General features: G+C 38.5%; 1 protein-coding gene and 1 pseudogene across 14 annotated transcripts in view; both read left to right on the top strand.

The window, feature by feature from the left end:
• Positions 1-17,140, top strand: part of CCDC148 (coiled-coil domain containing 148) — a 283,318-nt gene that overhangs the window by 98,409 nt on the left and 167,769 nt on the right. The window lies entirely within an intron of this gene.
• LOC112916489 (TP53-regulated inhibitor of apoptosis 1 pseudogene) lies at positions 7,022-7,315 on the top strand (annotated as a pseudogene).

Below are 17,140 nucleotides of genomic sequence, written 5' to 3'. Positions count from 1 at the left end.
TCTTTTGATAAAGTTCTTAATTTTAATGAAATTCTTTTTTTAAAATTTAAATGTCTGAGATATAAATTATATGCAGTAAAATCACCCTTTTTAATTAGTGTATAGTTCCATGAATTTTGACAAATGCATGACATGTTAACTACCACCACAAGCAAAATATAGACTGCTTCATCACCCTTAAGAAATCTTTCATGCCCCTTTGTATTCAACCCCATACCCACCTTCGGCCTTTGGCAACTACTGATCTCTGTTCCTATACTTTTGGCTGTTCTAGAATGTTATATAAAAGTAACTATACAGTGTGTGGACTTCTGGGTCTGGCTTTTTTCGCTTAGCATGATGCATTTGAGATCTAGTCACATTGTTATGTGTATCAATAGTTCCTTTTTATTGCTGAGTAGTATGCCATGATTGGGGTTAATCACAGTTTATCCATTCACCAGCTATTTTCAGTTATTGGCAATTAGTATTGCTTAGCTTATGGTGGACATAGGCTTTGGCTTTTCCTGGGAGCCTGTGCCTCAGAGAGCCTTGCTGCTGTTGTTTCTTTCCCTTCAGAAGATTCTTATTAGACACTTGCTGGCCTGTATCTAATAAGGCAAGAGGCATTCTGCTTTCTTGGTTCAGCCTCAGTCTCAGGCAGGATTGTTGTCACTTGGTCTTGGGGCTAGAACCTGCTCAGTGATCTTGTTCTCCTCCCCATGGTAGACAAACTGTGCCTCATGTCTTGGGGGTTCTTGTGTGGGAGAGAGCTTCCTCCCCCTCCCCTAGGAGAGGAGGGTGTCTTTGTTTTTTGTTTTTGTTTTTGTTTTTGTTCCCCCCCCCCCCAGCTGTAATGGGTCTACACTATGCCCTGGTGGGTTTGCTGCTTGACACTGCTCACTACCCCCAACAGATTTTGTTCTGTAGGACTTTTGTTCTTTTTTTTTTCTTTTTAAAAGATTTCATTTATTTGTTTTGGAGCGGGGGGGGGGAGTAGGGGGAAGGGCAGAGGGAGAGAATCTCAAGCAGACTCTCCACTGAATGTAGAGCCTGACACTGGGTGGGGATCCTGATCTTATGACCTTGAGATCACAACCTGAGCTCAAAGCAAGAGTTGCCACTCATGTAGGGCTTTTATTCTTATCTGTTAGACCTTAGAGGCTTCATGTGCTCTTCTCCCCTGACCTTGATCTTTGTTATGAGCTTTCTATAAAGAAAAACCTGTAAGGGCATGTAAATTCCCCTGTCTCTGAAACTTCCATGGGTTCTACACTCTCAGGCTCTACAAAAGCAGGAAATGTAAAAATTCATTGACTGATTACAAAGTGTTGTTACCCACTTCTGTGGTGGCCTTGTCTTTCCCAGATGCTCTGTCTCAAGTAAGCAAGTTTCCATATTGCCTGTCTCCTTGGAAACATCTGCCTTTCTTTAAGTCTCCGGTTTATTTGCCTGTGACCTCGGCTCTCTGATGGGTTTGAGAAAAGTTCTGATACAGCTTTTCCTTGTGCTTAAAGTGGGAGATGACATTCTTTCCAGCTTCTTATATTCTAAATGGAACCTGGAAGGTCCTCATGAAATACTATTTATCAATCTTTTATGTGCCCTACTTAAGAAATCATTACCTAGTAGCACAAGGTCACTTTCAAAGGCAGCCTGCCTGAGATTTTTCTGCCCAACAGGACTCCTGCCAATGGGAAGGGGGACCCCCCCCAAAAGTAGGGGTGGAATAGCAATAAATCAGAACCTGATAGGTAGAAGAGAAGCACCTAGACAAAGGAAAATGTAAATGACCCACATCAGGAGTATGTTCCCAGAAATGTTTCCCAGCTAGCAATCAAGGCAACAAAACTGGTAGGAAGGCAAGAGTCAGCATTAGCCACCTGCCAGCATTAGCCACCTGCCAGGTTAACTTGGGACAGCACCAGTCACCAGTCTAATGAGAATTCTGCTGGCCTCTCCTATATATCTACCCCCTCCATTTTTTTTTTTAAAGGTGTTATTTGTTTATTCATGAGAGACACACACACACAGAAGCAGACATAGGCAGAAGGAGAAGCAGGCTCCATGCAGGGAGCCAGATGTGGGACTCCATCCCAGAACTCTGGAATCATGCCCTGAGCAGACCACTGAGCCACCCAGGAGTCACTGTTTTCCCCTTTTCCTTCCTACCCATGGACTCTGATGGTCTAAGCATCTGGGGAATGAAAGGAGATGTCATCATCTGAAGAGTTGATTCATTTCTTGGAACTGGGCAATTGAATTTTGAATCAAGGCTATACTTTGTGTCTTAAAGTGACTTTAGGACCCTTTGTAACCCAGGAGTGAGTCATGGTTTCTGCTTAGTTTTCACTGAGCAGCAGGAGAAATACCTAAATGGGACAAGAATAATGCTGTGTTTTGATGATTTCCCGTGTATCATGCTGTTCAGTGTATTGGGTATACTCTATGGAGTGTTCCCACATCTCAAGCATTCTAATAGATACTCTATAGGCATTTTATCATATTATCCTCAGTGACAAATCCAAGATATGCAGGCGTTGCTGCAGAGTACCCACCCATGGAAATCAGAGGCTTGGTTTTTGGAAGCAATGTAATATGGCCTCTCCTCAGAGACCCATGGTCACAAGATGGTGAAAAAAGTCTCTGAACTTTTGAAGATGATGCCTCCAAAGAATAAATGTGAGCAGAGAATGGTGGAACATAGAGTAGATTGTGATGCAAAATGGATTCAATTGGATTCAATTTCCCATAGAGATGGTGTTATCATGGAGTTTGTGTTCGTGATCAAGGACTGGGGTTCAATAAATTATAACTTGAAACAAAAGTCTATCATAAAAGAAAAGGAGTAGTCCTATCAGTTCTATAGTAATTTAAAATACTAAATTATGCTCTTTTTTTTTTATCCTGGAAGGAAACTTGGAGATTTATCCCCATCCTTCATTTTACAACTCGAAAAGCTGAAGTCCTGAAAGATAAAGTGACTTGCCTCATGTTCATGCCAGCTCATTTGACTTGAAATTCAATATTATCTCAGCCCTGTATAGCTTTGCATACAAGAATCTTACAAAATAATAGAAGATATTTATTATACTGTGAGCCCCAATGCACTATAAAATAGACCCACAGAATGTGAAAAATATTACTTTATTGTATCATAAATTTGACCTTCTAAAACTAGCATGCTAGCTATAATAAACATTAATTAAACATTTAACCATAATTTTGTTCTTAGTCTTGGAATTTAAAAAGGCTTTTGGGGGATGATTTAGATGATTTGTGCCTTTTAAGAAAAGTGTTAAAGGAATTTTGAAATAATGAGTTTTCTCGTTCTCTCCTTCTCTGTTTTATTTTGGTTTTTCTATCTGTAATGAATGCTGTAGCAAGTAGAGGCCTCTCACCAGAGTGGTGAGAAGAAAGCAGAGAAGTAGAGCTCTCATTCTCCTGCTCCTTGCTCTTTGATCCCTGAAGGTCTCTTGGACTACCAGCCCCTCCCCAGCATCCAGCTTAACCACTCAGTTAGCTGTGCCCTTGATTTTTTGGCCTGCTTGTCTACACCATGGCTGGGGAACTTCATTCCCAGATCTGTCTTACAGTTGACTTTCTCTGCATCCATGCTGGGTGGCCAAGTGCTATTAAGGAAAATTCAGCTTCACTTGGACTCTCAATCCGACATGGGAGGCCTTAGTCCTGTCCTTAGCTCACCATTTCTCCCCTATTCCTCATATGACTGTTTCAAAAGTCATATGTCCTTTAAATACATACTTAACCTGATGCCATATCCTCCCCCTTCAGCCCCCAGGAGACAACCCATCTCTACTTTATCACTAAAATGAAGTCATGGAGGGACGCCTGGGTGGCTCAGTGGCTCAGGTCATGATACTGAGGTCCTGGAATTGAGTCCTGCTTCAGGCTCCCTGTAGGGAGCCTGCTTCTCCCTCTGCCTATGTCTTTGCCTCTTTCTCTGTGTCTCTCATGAATAAGTAAATAAAATAAATAAAACAAAATAAAATGGAGTCATGGAGTGTGAGATAGGTCCCGAATTCCTGCCCCATCCTATGCTTTTATGTCTCCTGCTAGTCCCCTGCTTTCCTCCAAGACGTGATGCCTTCTACATACTCCTATCCAGTCCTTCCCGCAGTGTTTGGGACTCTAAACCTTTTCTAAACCTTTTAAATCACTTTAGGAACTTGGTTCTACTGATTATCTCCTTTTATTATGATTTTTCTTTCTTATTCTGCATTTTTCCCAGCCTATAAATATGGTTAAGTCTTTCATATTCAAATCAAAACTTCTCTTGACTCCAAGTTATCCTCTTGCTTCTGGGAAGTCTCTAATCTCTATCCTTTTTTTTTGAAATCAACCATTTGAAAGAATAATCTATATTTTCTCAGGACTTCTGACCTCTCTACTCTACCAAGATTCTCTTCTCTCCCCAAAGTCACCAGTGACCTTCCAATTATCTAATCCTGTCAGTGCTCCTTATGCTAGTAGACCATTTCTCACTGTTGACCAAGCACTCTTTGTTCTAAAGTATTATTTCGGTTTCTAAAATATTATCTGTTTGCCATATCTTAGTCTGCCTGTGCATTTGTCATTGTCTGCACAATCCTAAAACCCTGGTATCCTCAAATTTATTGTCCTTGTTCATTGCCCTTCTCTCATTACTTCACAGGTTCCTAACCCCACTTATGTTTTTACCTATCTTTATATGCTAATTACTCTCAAATCTTTTTTCCCAGCTCTGAGCCTCTCTCTCTTGAATGTCATTTATCCAGCTACATTCTTATTAACTCAAAGCCTGTGTCCAAAATAGGAATTTTTGTTTCCCTCCAGTAAATTTGCACTCTTTTCTTGAATCTTATCTTAGCTTCCTCTTCTCCCTTCCTCACCCCCATAGCCATTTACCAACTTTGGACATTTTATCTTTTAACTTTCTACCCCTTCTTTTCTATCACTGGGCCCTGGGCATTGTCCCTGGACTGTTGCAATCGTGCTCTAATGGCTATGCTTCACATCTTGCCCTTCTGAATTTTAGATAGGGAGAATGCTCTATCTAAAATGCAATTAGGGTTATGGTCTCCCATGATGACAACTCCTTAGTGACACCCTTTGTTTATGATAATGGCCAAACTTCTTGGCATAGCTTTCTAGGTCCTCAATAACATGGGCCCCAACTCACTTTCCAGCCTTTCTTAAACCTCGCACTTTACTATGTAGAAATGTAAAACTCTTTGTAACCCACTCCCCCTCTACCTCTGCCATTGCACCATACAACATTTTGTTTCCTTACTCTTCATTTGTTCCTGCTATTATTGATTTTGCCTGGAATATTGCTCCTACTTTGCTTCATCTGACTAAGTCTCACTCATTTTCAAGATTCAGCTTAAATTATCTGCTACAGAAGGTAGCAGAAGCTTCTGTAGCAGATTTCTTGAGTCCTTGGTCAGATTCAATCCACTCTAGGTACTCCCTCACTCCTTGTACATAACCCTGACTTGACAGTGATTATGGCACACTGGACAATCTCTGTCTCCTACACAAATGTAAGCAGGAACCTCATCTTATTCATCTTGAGTAACATAAACTTCCTCCAACTCCTCTATCCCTTCACCTCCCATCCCGATCCACCATTCCCTGCAAGTGTCACAGATTTTTAATGCTTGGAATATAGTAGGTACTCAATAACTTTTGCTGAAATGAAGTATATAATAAGCCTTAGGCATTTTTCCCCTCTTTTTTTCTCAATACCTCCTGATATAGTACTATTTTCACTATCTTCTTTCTACCTTATTTATGAGAAAGCTAGCTGTAGAAACAGGTACGTGGATATGCAAAATCATTAAGAAGTAACGTATAAGTCTTAATTGTCAATATTGAATATGCTGAAGTCTCAAACATGGTTTTTATTTATTTTTATTTTATTTTATTAAAATTTTACTTAGTTAATATATAGTGCAGTATTGGTTTCTGGAGTAGAATTCAGTGATGCATCAGTAACAGGCAACACCCAGTGCTCATCATAAAAAAATGCCTCCTTAATGCATTTCATCCATATATCCCATTCCCCCCACCCACCTCCCTCCATCAACCCTCAGTTTGTTCTCTATTGTTAAGTGTCTCTTGTGGTTGATTTCACTCTCTCTCTCTCCCCCACCTCCCATATATTCATCTGTTTTCTTTCTTAAATTCCACAGATGAGTGAGATCATATGATAATTGTCTTTCTCTCACTGACTTATTGCTATTCCTCTGTGTGTGTGTGTGTGTGTGTGTGTGTGTGTATCACATCTTCTTCATCCATTCATCAGTTAATGGACATTTGGGCTCTCTCCATAGTTTGGCTATTGTTGATAATGCTGCTATAAACATCAGGGTGCCTGTTCTCAAATGTGGCTTTAAAAATAAAACCTGGTAATCTATAAAACCGAGGTACATTTTAGGCATGAATAAAACTACTAGGCAGGCTTCTACTCTTCTCCACTTCATCTTACTTTTGTGTTCCTTATCCCACCTCTAGCTGATTGGCTGACCTATCAAGAAGCCATAGTAGTTACAGAATCAGATAGTAATAGGGTAGAAGATTCTTTTTTGAATAAATATTATTTGGACACGCTTTTCACATTTTGATAGTTTCTCATAGCATTAACTCCATTTGCAAAGTCCCCTCTTCACAGATTTCAGGCTCCTTTGCTGATGGAGAACAGACTTGGACTTAGGTTTCACAAATCAGATGGTAAATGGTACTTTCATTAAAAGTAGGAAGTTTTTTGAGGTCCAATTTCAGTGATAAAGAATAGTTGATAATGGTAAACAACTATAAAAACTGAGCAAAATATTTTTTAAGAACCTGTTTGTAGGCATTGGACATAAAGTGCATAGATAAAATTCTTGAAATGAAAAAAAAATTGAAGTTGAGCCCTATATTCACACAGTAAAAATAGCTAAACATTCAAAGAAACAGGAAAAGTAACTGAAAGATAATCAAGGAATAAAACAGACTCAGAAATGATATAGACATTGTAGTTAAAAGACCAATAAAAAAGGCCTCCGCTGCCATGAATAGCGTAGGGGAGGCCTGCACCAACATGAAGCGTGAGTACAACCAGTGCTTCAATTCCTGGTTTGTGGAGAAGTTCCTTAAGGGGGACGGCTCCAGAGATCCGTGCACCGACCTCTTCAAGCGCTCTCAGCAGTGTGTTCAGAAAGCAATAAAGGAGAAGGAGATTCCCATTGAAGGACTGGAACTCATGGGCCATGGCAAAGAAAAGCCTGAAAGCTCTTCTTGAACTTGACAGTCACCTTGAAAATTGACTCCTCCAATCAGGAAATTGAGGACACTGGATTTCATCAATTAAAGCTGTGAAAATAGCCATTGAATTGATGAGGAGTTCAGAAGGGAGTTTTCTTTTCTCCTTGATTTCCTCTCACTTGTAAAAGATGATGAATCATCACTCTTTGCTTTGAGATGATTTCTCACTTGTGCTGTGGCATCTTGCTGGAACTTCACCTGCTAAAACTGAATAATTTCTTGGGATTATGGTTGCAATACTTGGTCTAGGATCAGCTTTAAATATCCTTTGTGTGTAAATACTGATTAAACTTGTCAGGATGATCAGGGTTGCCTGACCTCTTGAGTTTGCTTCAAAGGACATTAGGTAGATTGTATTAGGGTTATTATTATGGAAGCTACTGGTTAGGATCTGTCTTTTCTCTCAGGGAGCTAAGGCTCTGAAAAGGGATCCCAGCACAACGGTTCTAATAATGCTTGGGACATGGTTTTATTTTTATATAACAACTTTTAAGATTGCTGGTGGACTGGGTTAGCCAAGAGGAAGACAGCCTTAAGAGTTCCTTACCTTAAGAAAAGGTGTCAGATTTCTGATTAAGGTGTGAAAGCTTGAAGAATGTCGCAGTACACACCTTTCAGAGCTCATAATATATCCTTGGAATTAAGATCCTTGGAGTAACAATGGAAGAAGGTCCTAAATTGCAGAGATTTGCTATTCACAGCTTTCAGCCCAAGTCAATTATTTAGGTCTACCTATATTATCATAAAACTGTCAAAATGCTGCATCTGGTTAAATGGGACAAGAGTTTGTTTTATTTGCCTTGTGTACCCACCTAGCCTTGCAATATCTGTAATCATGAAGATGGAATAAATTGTAACATTTAGTTTAAAAAAAAGACCAAAAAAATACATTCTAGAAATATGAAATATAATACCTGAAATTAAGAACTCCTTGGATGAGCTTTATTTTTTTCCAATTTTTCCAATTTTTCTTTTTTTATAATAAATTTATTTTTTATTGGTGTTCAATTTACCAACATACAGAATAACACCCAGTGCTCATCCTGTCAAGTGGCCCCCTCAGTGCCCGTCACCCAGTCACCCCCACCCCCCGCCCTCCTCCCCTTCCACCACCTCTAGTTCGTTTCCTAGAGTTAGGAGTCTTTATGTTCGGTCTCCCTTTCTGATATTTCCTACCCATTTCTTCTCCCTTCCCTTCTATTCCCTTTCACTATTATCTATATTCCCCAAATGAATGAGAACATATAATGTTTGTCCTTCTCCGATTGACTCATTTCACTTTGAATGAGCTTTAAAAGCAGATTAGACATAGCAGAAGACAGAATTAATGAACTTAAAGACAGGTTAACAGAAAATATTCAAACTGAAGCATGTAAAGAGAAAATAATAAAATGAAAAGCAGAATAGAGAGCATAAGAGAGATATGGAATATAGCAAACAGGTTTAATATATATGTAATTAAAGCCCAGGAAGAGGAGAGAGAGAATGAAATACAGGCAGTATTGAAGAAACAATATCCAAGAACTTCACAAATTTGATGAATAATATCTGTGTATATTTTCAAGAAGTTTAGCAAACCCCAAGATGGATAAATGCAAAGAAAATAATACTGAGGCACATGGTAATCAAACTACTGAAACAAAAGGTGAAGGGAAAGAGAGTTATGTGAAGAGACAGATATGGCATCGGGATCCATCTTGTTGGTGTGAACAACAGCAAAAGCAGCATGTCCTGGGATCAGTCATGATGGCAGCAACTTTCCAGTCATGCCAGAGTCAATATGACCTGATCAGGTCTGTGTTATGTGCTTCTAGATGTTATTACTGGAAGCTTAGTCTAGACCTTGCTTCTCTGACCCTTCCAAAGACGTGAAGTTTCCTGCAATTCACACTTTCCTTCTTAAACTAAGTAGGATGGATTCTGATGTATGCAACTAATAACTCAAACCCAGATAGATGATGTCTGGGTTCTGCTATGCTATTCTCACTTGTCTGCTTGCTGACTGCAGGCTATGATGAACAGAAGTCAGAATCAATAATGACCCAGCACTTACCTGGTTCAAGCTAGAATTGATCCTATAGGTACACAAGACTCTATATAGGATCATCTTAAAAGAGAGGTGGCCAATAAAAGCTTACCCTTAATTCACATGACTTGAGTGACTAGATGACAAAAGGAAAAGTTAATTTCACCACATGATAACAATCTATCAATTTCCATAGTTGCAATTAATTTCTATTTATATATCTGATATCATCTCAGGGAGTTTTTCCTTGGTAATGGGAGATAAGGAAGTTTCTTCTTGGGCATTAATGATGCTCACATTACATGCTTCCTTGATCAGAAAAGAAAAAAAACAATATAATTGGAAAAACTTAGATGTCTAGTTTATCACAGGAACTATCAAGATTCAGTAGTTTCTGCCAATTTAGGGCATTTGTTTTTGAATGTCTTAGTGTGGTCAACTGTGCCGTGCACCATCAGCATAATCAGTGTTATTGATGAATCCCTTGCATTACTGGTTTCCCTATAGTTTCTGCAGTTGGGGACATTCACAGAGAAGTCCTCTGTGGTTAACCATGAGTATGATATTGGCAGAATCAAGGGAGCCCTGAGGAACCATAGGCATCAATACTAGAGTGATTTTTGTTCACAGAAGCAGATGGTATTTCCTCTATACAGCTATATTATGCTATCTGTGGCTCTTGGCAGGTAGCTAATTGAAATTCCACAGGGCTTGGGGACTTGATGAATCTATGTATTAGTTCCAAGTAAAATAGTCAAACTAGCCCTACTCTTAAAATGTCTTAGTTTTAAAAAGCATATTTGTCTGCACTGAGGTCTATTTAATAAAGTCTAAAAGAGGCTGTACTTTTCAATGTTATTTAAAATACATCTCATAAGATGTTTTACAAATGAGGATACTTGTTGTGACATATATTGTATGTTTGCATTTTAGAGTGAGTTTATGCATTATAACTTTAGGCAAAATAATCATAAGGACTGAGTAATTTAAGAGAAGAAGCCGCAACTTGGGGTTACGAAATCCAGCCTTTTAGAAATTCCTATTAAAAGTAAATGCATAAGGACGCCTGGGTGGCTCAGTGGTTGAGCATCTGCCTTTGGCTCAGGTCATTATTCAGGGGTCCTGGGATTGAGTCCCGCATTGGGCTCCCTGCAGGAAACCTGCTTCTCCCTTTGCTTCTCCCTCTGCTCCTCATCCCGCTTGTGGTCATTCACTGTCGTGCATTCTCTCTCTCAAATAAATAAATAAAGTCTTTAAAATACATACATACATACATAAATATATATATGTACATACATTAAGAAAATTTTAAGTGTGTCTCATTTAACAGAAGGGGGAATCCAGAAATATACCCACATATCTATGCTTAATTGATTTTCAACAAAGATACAAAGTCATTTCAATGTAGAAAGAGTAGTCTCACGAACAAATGGTGTGGGAGCCATTGAATATCCAGATGCAAAAAGAAATGAACCTTGATACATACCTGTACTCTTATGCAAAAATTAACTCAAAATGGATCATTGATCTAAATGTAAAACTGAAAACTGTAAAACATAGAAAAAGTAAAAGATAAAATCTTTTTGACCTTGGATAGGGAAGATTTCTTAAATACATCAAATGCAATATCCCTAGAAAAAATGTTGATAAATTGGATTTTCTCAAAATTAAGAACCTTTGAGGTTCCCAGGTGGCTCAGTTGCTTGGGTGCCTGACTCTTGATTTTGGCTCAGGTCATGGTCTCAGGGTGGTAAGATTGCCCCCCTACCCTGTTGGACTCTATGCTCAACAAGGAGTCAGCTTCTCTCTTCCTCTCCCTCTGCCCCTTCCTCTGCTCACATTTTCTCTCTCTCTCTCTCAAATAAATAAATCTTTAGAAAAATAAAGAACTTAAGACACTGTGAAGACAATAAAAAGACAGACCTCCCACTAGGAGAAAATATTTGCAAATTACATATCTCATAAAGGGCTCACATCAGAGTTAATGAAGAATTTTCAAAACTTAATAATAAGTAAACAACTCAATAAAAAAGAACAGTCACTTCACAAAAAAGATATTTGGCAAATATGACATGAAAAGATATTCAATGCCATTAGTCACCAGAGAAATCCAAATTAAAACAATGGCTATCGCTATATATCTATTAAAAAGTCTAATAAAAAATCTGACCATGCCAAATATTGATAAAGACGTGGGACAACTTGAATCTCACACATTGCTGGGGGGATGCAAACTGATAGCGTCACTTCATAAAACATTTCTGCAGTTCCTCATGCTGTTAAACATACACTTACCACATTCCCTGGGATCGAGTCCTGCAGCAGTCCTACTCCTAGATGTTTACTTATTTCAAATGGAAACCTGTGTTCACACAAAAACCTGTAAGTGAACGTGTGCAGCAACTTTGTCATTGCTAAAACTGGAAGCAACTCCAAGACTCCAATGCCCTCAACTGAGGAAGGGATAATAAACTATGATACTTCCATACGATGGACTATTACTTAGCAATTAAAGTAATACGTACTGAAATTTGCAACAACATGGACAAATCTCAAAGGTATTATGCTAAGTGAAAAATACCAGATGCTAAAGGCGACATAGTGTGTAATTTCATTTATACAATCTTCTTGCAAAGAAAAAACTATAGGAACTGGGGAATGGGGGACTTCCCTAATCAGCAGGAAGAGGAAAAGAAGGCCAGAGAAGGCCACTTCGCTTCAAGTTAACTTTCCAGAAATTGCACCCTGATTCCACTTAGCTTCTCATGAAGCACTTATTAATACCTGCCATACATGACTGCAATGTGAACAATGTGGTCTGTTTCAGGTGATTTATGTCCCACCCTAGTTAAGAGGTCAGTACTATGAAAAAAGGGGAGAGTAAATAAGAGGGATTAAAAAACAGCAGACTATGGATATGAGTTATCAGCAAGGGATTTGGGGTCCCTGCCTCCTTAAGACTCTACTTCTGCTTCAGACATTCTCACAAAAGCTTATTATCTGTAAGAACAAACACAGGACCCTTAGAGACACATCATTCTCTTGAAGGGCTGTCTATTGTATTTTAGGGGAAAACTGGAAAAAAAATAGATTTGGTTAAACGATGATGATAGTTTCTCTCTATAGTAAGCTTCTCTCATCCCTTTGGTGCCATTTACTCTTCTCCTTTCGATGCCTCTTCACCCTGCCCTTGATATGGGATGACCAAATATTAGTATAACAAATACATGAAACTTTGTCCTGAAACTCACAGGTCAAATCATATCAAATTGCTGTTTTTGTAGGTCAGAAAAGGCTGAATATTAGTAGTTTCTTATGGCAGGCACATCCTAATATATAGGTAAGTATAAGGGGTGCTGGGTCTTTTTACATTATATATAATGGTATATTAACAGTGCAACTGTCTCTGGAGATCTAATTTTTACATGTATTGCAGTAGGCATATGTGCTCTTCCTCCCCCACTCCACATTATTCTCCCCATGTTCCCCTTCCACATTACATTTATTCCATCTGACGTTAATGTTTGTATATCTGTTGCTGGACTCTAAACAAGTGAAAGATACATTTTTTTATTCATCTTTATATCACTAATGCCTAACATCAGTTACAATCCATAATAGGTACTCAAAAAGCCCAATATTGATTTTATATACCCTTGAATAAGTTGTATTTGTATAAAATTGACTTTATTTTTTAAAAGTGCTAGGGGGAGCAACCCGGATGGCTCAGTGGTTTAGTGCTGCTGTTGGTTCAGGGCGTGATCCTGGAGACCCAGGATCAAGTCCCACATCAGGCTCCCTGCATGGAGCCTGCTTCTCCCTCTGCCTATGTCTCTGCCTCTCTCTCTCTCTCTCTCTCTCTCTCTCTCTATCTCTCTCTCTCTCCCTCTCTCTTTCTTTGTGTCTCTCATGAATAAATAAATAAAATCTAAAAAAAAAATTCCCAACTTATACTCAAGTATATGTTTTAAAAAAAATAAAAATAAAAGTGCTAGGGGAAGAATCCTGTTTATCCATTTATATTCTCTGATAATCTGCTTGTATTTCATATTGTTCACATATGGCTTTTATGTTTTTTTCAATGTTAAAAATTTTTTACATCTTATTTTATTTATTTATTTGAGAGCGAGCATGAGAGAGAGAGAGAGAGAAAGAGAGAGCAAGCACAAGCAGGGGGAAATGGTAGGGGCTAGGGAGAAGAAGGCTCCCCACTGAGCAGGGAGCTCCATGTGGGGCTCAATCCCAGGATCCTGGGATCATGACCTGAGCCCAAGGCAGATGCTTAACCAGCTGAACCATGCAGAAGCCCCAATATTTTGCATTTTAAAATCAAATGGTATGGTATGGTATTGAGGTATTAACTCATCCAAGTCTTTTTGAGACAATCTCCATAGTTTTCATAACTATAAAACTTATTCTGGCTACTATATATACTTTCTCCAACTAGAAACTCAGAGGGCAGATCTGTATGCCTTTTATAGTTTGCCCTTTTACCCTGGCATTGTTTGACTGGGAAACTTTAAGCAGTGAATGAGAGGATAATTGGGTAGAGAAATCTAGTCCTGATTTCTTGCTCTTAGCTCTAGATGGAACAGGAAATCTTTTATCAAAAGAATTTCAAGTTTAGGATTAACAGTTGATAAATGGACAGATGAGGGCATCTTTTTAATGTGCCATGTATCTTCATAGACCTCTCTAGGTAATAATGAAGAAATTAAATGTGTTAGTTGTTAAAGGAAATCTCTGTTGTGATGTCTATGGTATATAGGTATATTTCTACTTAGTGGAGCACTTAGTTCTCTGAACATAATGATTGCTTGTCTCTTGTTACGAAGCTGAATCTTATCCAGTGAATTCCTATTAGCCTATTTTCACTGAGGACTATTTGAGAAAATCCCCATTTTGCAAATGTCTAAAATAATGTATATTGAGTTTCTCCTATATTGTCTTATTATAACAAATGTTATGTTTGGTTATAGTGGTTCACTGGAAGTTCTTTTTTGTGGGTGAGAGAGGCAGAGTAGCAAAGGGATACAGTTGAACAAAAAATGAGAAAAATGATCTGTTGGTGCCTGAGGCATTTATAATAAAAAGAATCAAATTTCTGGGCATGAAAGAACCATAAGAGACATGTTAAAAGTGATTCTTCTGGGCTCTGTGCCTATTTCTTTACTTTCACAAAAGATGGAATTTGTAAAAGACATATGTTGAATGCTTGAGTATTTGAAAGCGACACAAGTTGCTTGTTACCAATTTCCTTAGTGATTATTATAAAAATTACTTTTATGTATAGCACAACTCACTCATTTACTCAATCACCAAATATTTTTTGAGCACCTGCCTATGCCAAGCACTGATATAAGCACTAGGCATACAGAGATGACTAAGATGCACACAAAGATCTTAGATTCCAGTAGAAGACAATGGTTTATAAATATAGTTATTATGGAGTGTGAGGTCATAGGAGAGTGAGTACTTATGAAAATTATGGGATAATGGAGGAGGGTATGGGGGGCAACAATAGTAAACCCTGGAAGTGGCAAGCATTTGAACTAAATCCTAAAGAATGGTGTTTATTATTATGGTAAAGTGAGAAGTGGGAGGACATTCTAAACCCGAGACTGAGACAGTCTCCCATAGATCAAAAAATATATTAGTGTACAAAAGCATTTTGGTGTTTCCTGATTGTAAATTGTGGTCCAGAGAGTAATGAGAGGAAGGCTATAAATGTAAGTGTGTGCTAGATCTTACAGGAATGTGCAATGTCAAGGAGCTGGAGTTGTAATCACTGTATGTGATGAGGAGCCATCGAAGGGTTTTAGCAGGATATCGACATATTTTAAGATCAATCTGACAGTTTTGGGGAGGATGGACTTTATGGGACATAGACTAGAGGAGTGGAGGGAAGTCAGGTATGTATTGTCATAGTCTGGGTGAAAGATGACAGTGGTTTGAACTAGAGCGATGGAAATAGAGATGGAAAGGAAGGGGTAGAGGGATATTTAGAAAATTAAATGGACAAGACTGAATGATGGAAATGAAAGAACAAAAGGTGCCCAGGTTTCTAGCTTTCATTACTGGATGGATGGATTTGTTTATTTATTCTTTGTTCATTCATTTTACAAATATTAAGCTGAGTATATACTGGCATGCTTCTAAGTACTAGGGAGTCAAACATGAAAAAGATTCATAAATATCAACCCTTGTATATATGTCAGTACTTACATTCTAATAAAAGTCACAATGCCTACCAAGGTAAATAAGTAGAATATATAGTGCAAGAGAGTAGTAAGTATTAGTGAGAGAGTGATACAAACTGGGGTGTGTGTGCTGCTGAATATTTAGATAGATTGTCATTGAAAGGCCTTAGAGAGAAGAAAACAGTTGAGTAAAAACCTGAAAGAGTTGAGAGAGAAAGCTATTTATCTAGAGGAAAGGTAACAGACAAATCTGTCAAAGGGAGTAGCAAGTGCCAAGACTGCCTACTATAGTTGAGGAACAGAAGTGAGAATACTTGGCTATAGTGAACAAGGAGTGACATGATCTGACATAAACAGTTTAACAGGATCCCCCTGGCTGTTGGTTTGGGAATAGGCTAGAGGGGCAAGGGAAGAAGATGGCTGACCCATTTGGAGGCTTTTGCAGTCAGCCAGGCTTGAGATGATAGTATGAAATGTTAATATATAACAACAACCGTATATGCCCTGTGCCCAGTTCTTGCCAGCTGGTAGCCTCCTTCTTCCCTAGCTTGTTGTGGTGACCCCAGTTTATCCCCTCCTTGGCCTGCTGCTGTGCTTCAGCTCCCTTTCCTCTGTGACTCACCTCATCTTCCATATCTGCATCTTATTTGTCCCTCCAGGTCTATCACACACCATGTAATTCTTCCCCCTTCCTCTCCAAGATTTCTGCCTTACCCCAGTCCCTGGCTGTGTGCTTCTCTTAGTCCATTTCCTTGAGCCTCGACCCATACATTCCCCCTCAGGCTCTACCCTAACATCAGCCCTCAGCCTCTGAATAGTATAAGCAAATTTTTGTGAGAATCATTTCTCTGCTTTCACCACTGGATATGCATCCCCGAACAACACAAACTAGTTTTGCCTGTGTTTCAACTTTTGTGAATAGAATCAAATAGTATGTTCTTGTATTGTGCATAGCATCTTTTCCTCTATATTTTGTTGTTGTGTGCGGCTGTGGTATACCACACTTTATCAATCCATTTTGCTAATGATGACATTTGAGCCATTTACACATTTAGAGCTTTTTGGAACCATGTTGCTATGAACATTTTTACACATGTTCCCTGGTACTACATTTCTGTGAAGAATACTAAAGAGTGGATTGCTGGGTCATAGAATATGTGTATTTACAACTTTGTAAGGTACTACTACACTTTTTATTTCTTCTTGTAGAATTGCCTGTTCAAATCTTTTGCTCATCTTTTTTCTATTGGGCAGTCTGTCGTTTTCTTATTGGTTTATACTTGTTCACTAAATATTTTGGGTATAAACTCTTTGTGGGTTACATGTGCTTCAGATATATTTTCCCACTCTGTAACTCTCATTTTCATTGTCTGAGTAGTAACTTACTACATAAAACAGTTTTTAATTTTTAAGTAATAATAAATTTATCAACTTCTTTCATGGTTAATGCTTTTGTATTTTGTATAAACATTTTTATCTATCTCCAGGGCAGAAACTAGAACCCAAAAAAATTCTCTTAAAAATAAAAAATTATAGGACACCTGGGTGGCTCAGTTGGTTAAGCATCTGCCTTTGGCTCGAATTATGATCTCAGGGTCCTGGTATTGAGTCCCGCATCCGGCTC

The sequence above is a fragment of the Vulpes vulpes genome, chromosome 3 (genome assembly GCF_048418805.1).
Source record: "Vulpes vulpes isolate BD-2025 chromosome 3, VulVul3, whole genome shotgun sequence".
NCBI classification, from domain to species: Eukaryota; Metazoa; Chordata; class Mammalia; order Carnivora; family Canidae; genus Vulpes; species Vulpes vulpes.
Note: the sequence above shows the minus strand (reverse complement) of the source record. Positions and strands in the feature narration are given on the sequence as shown.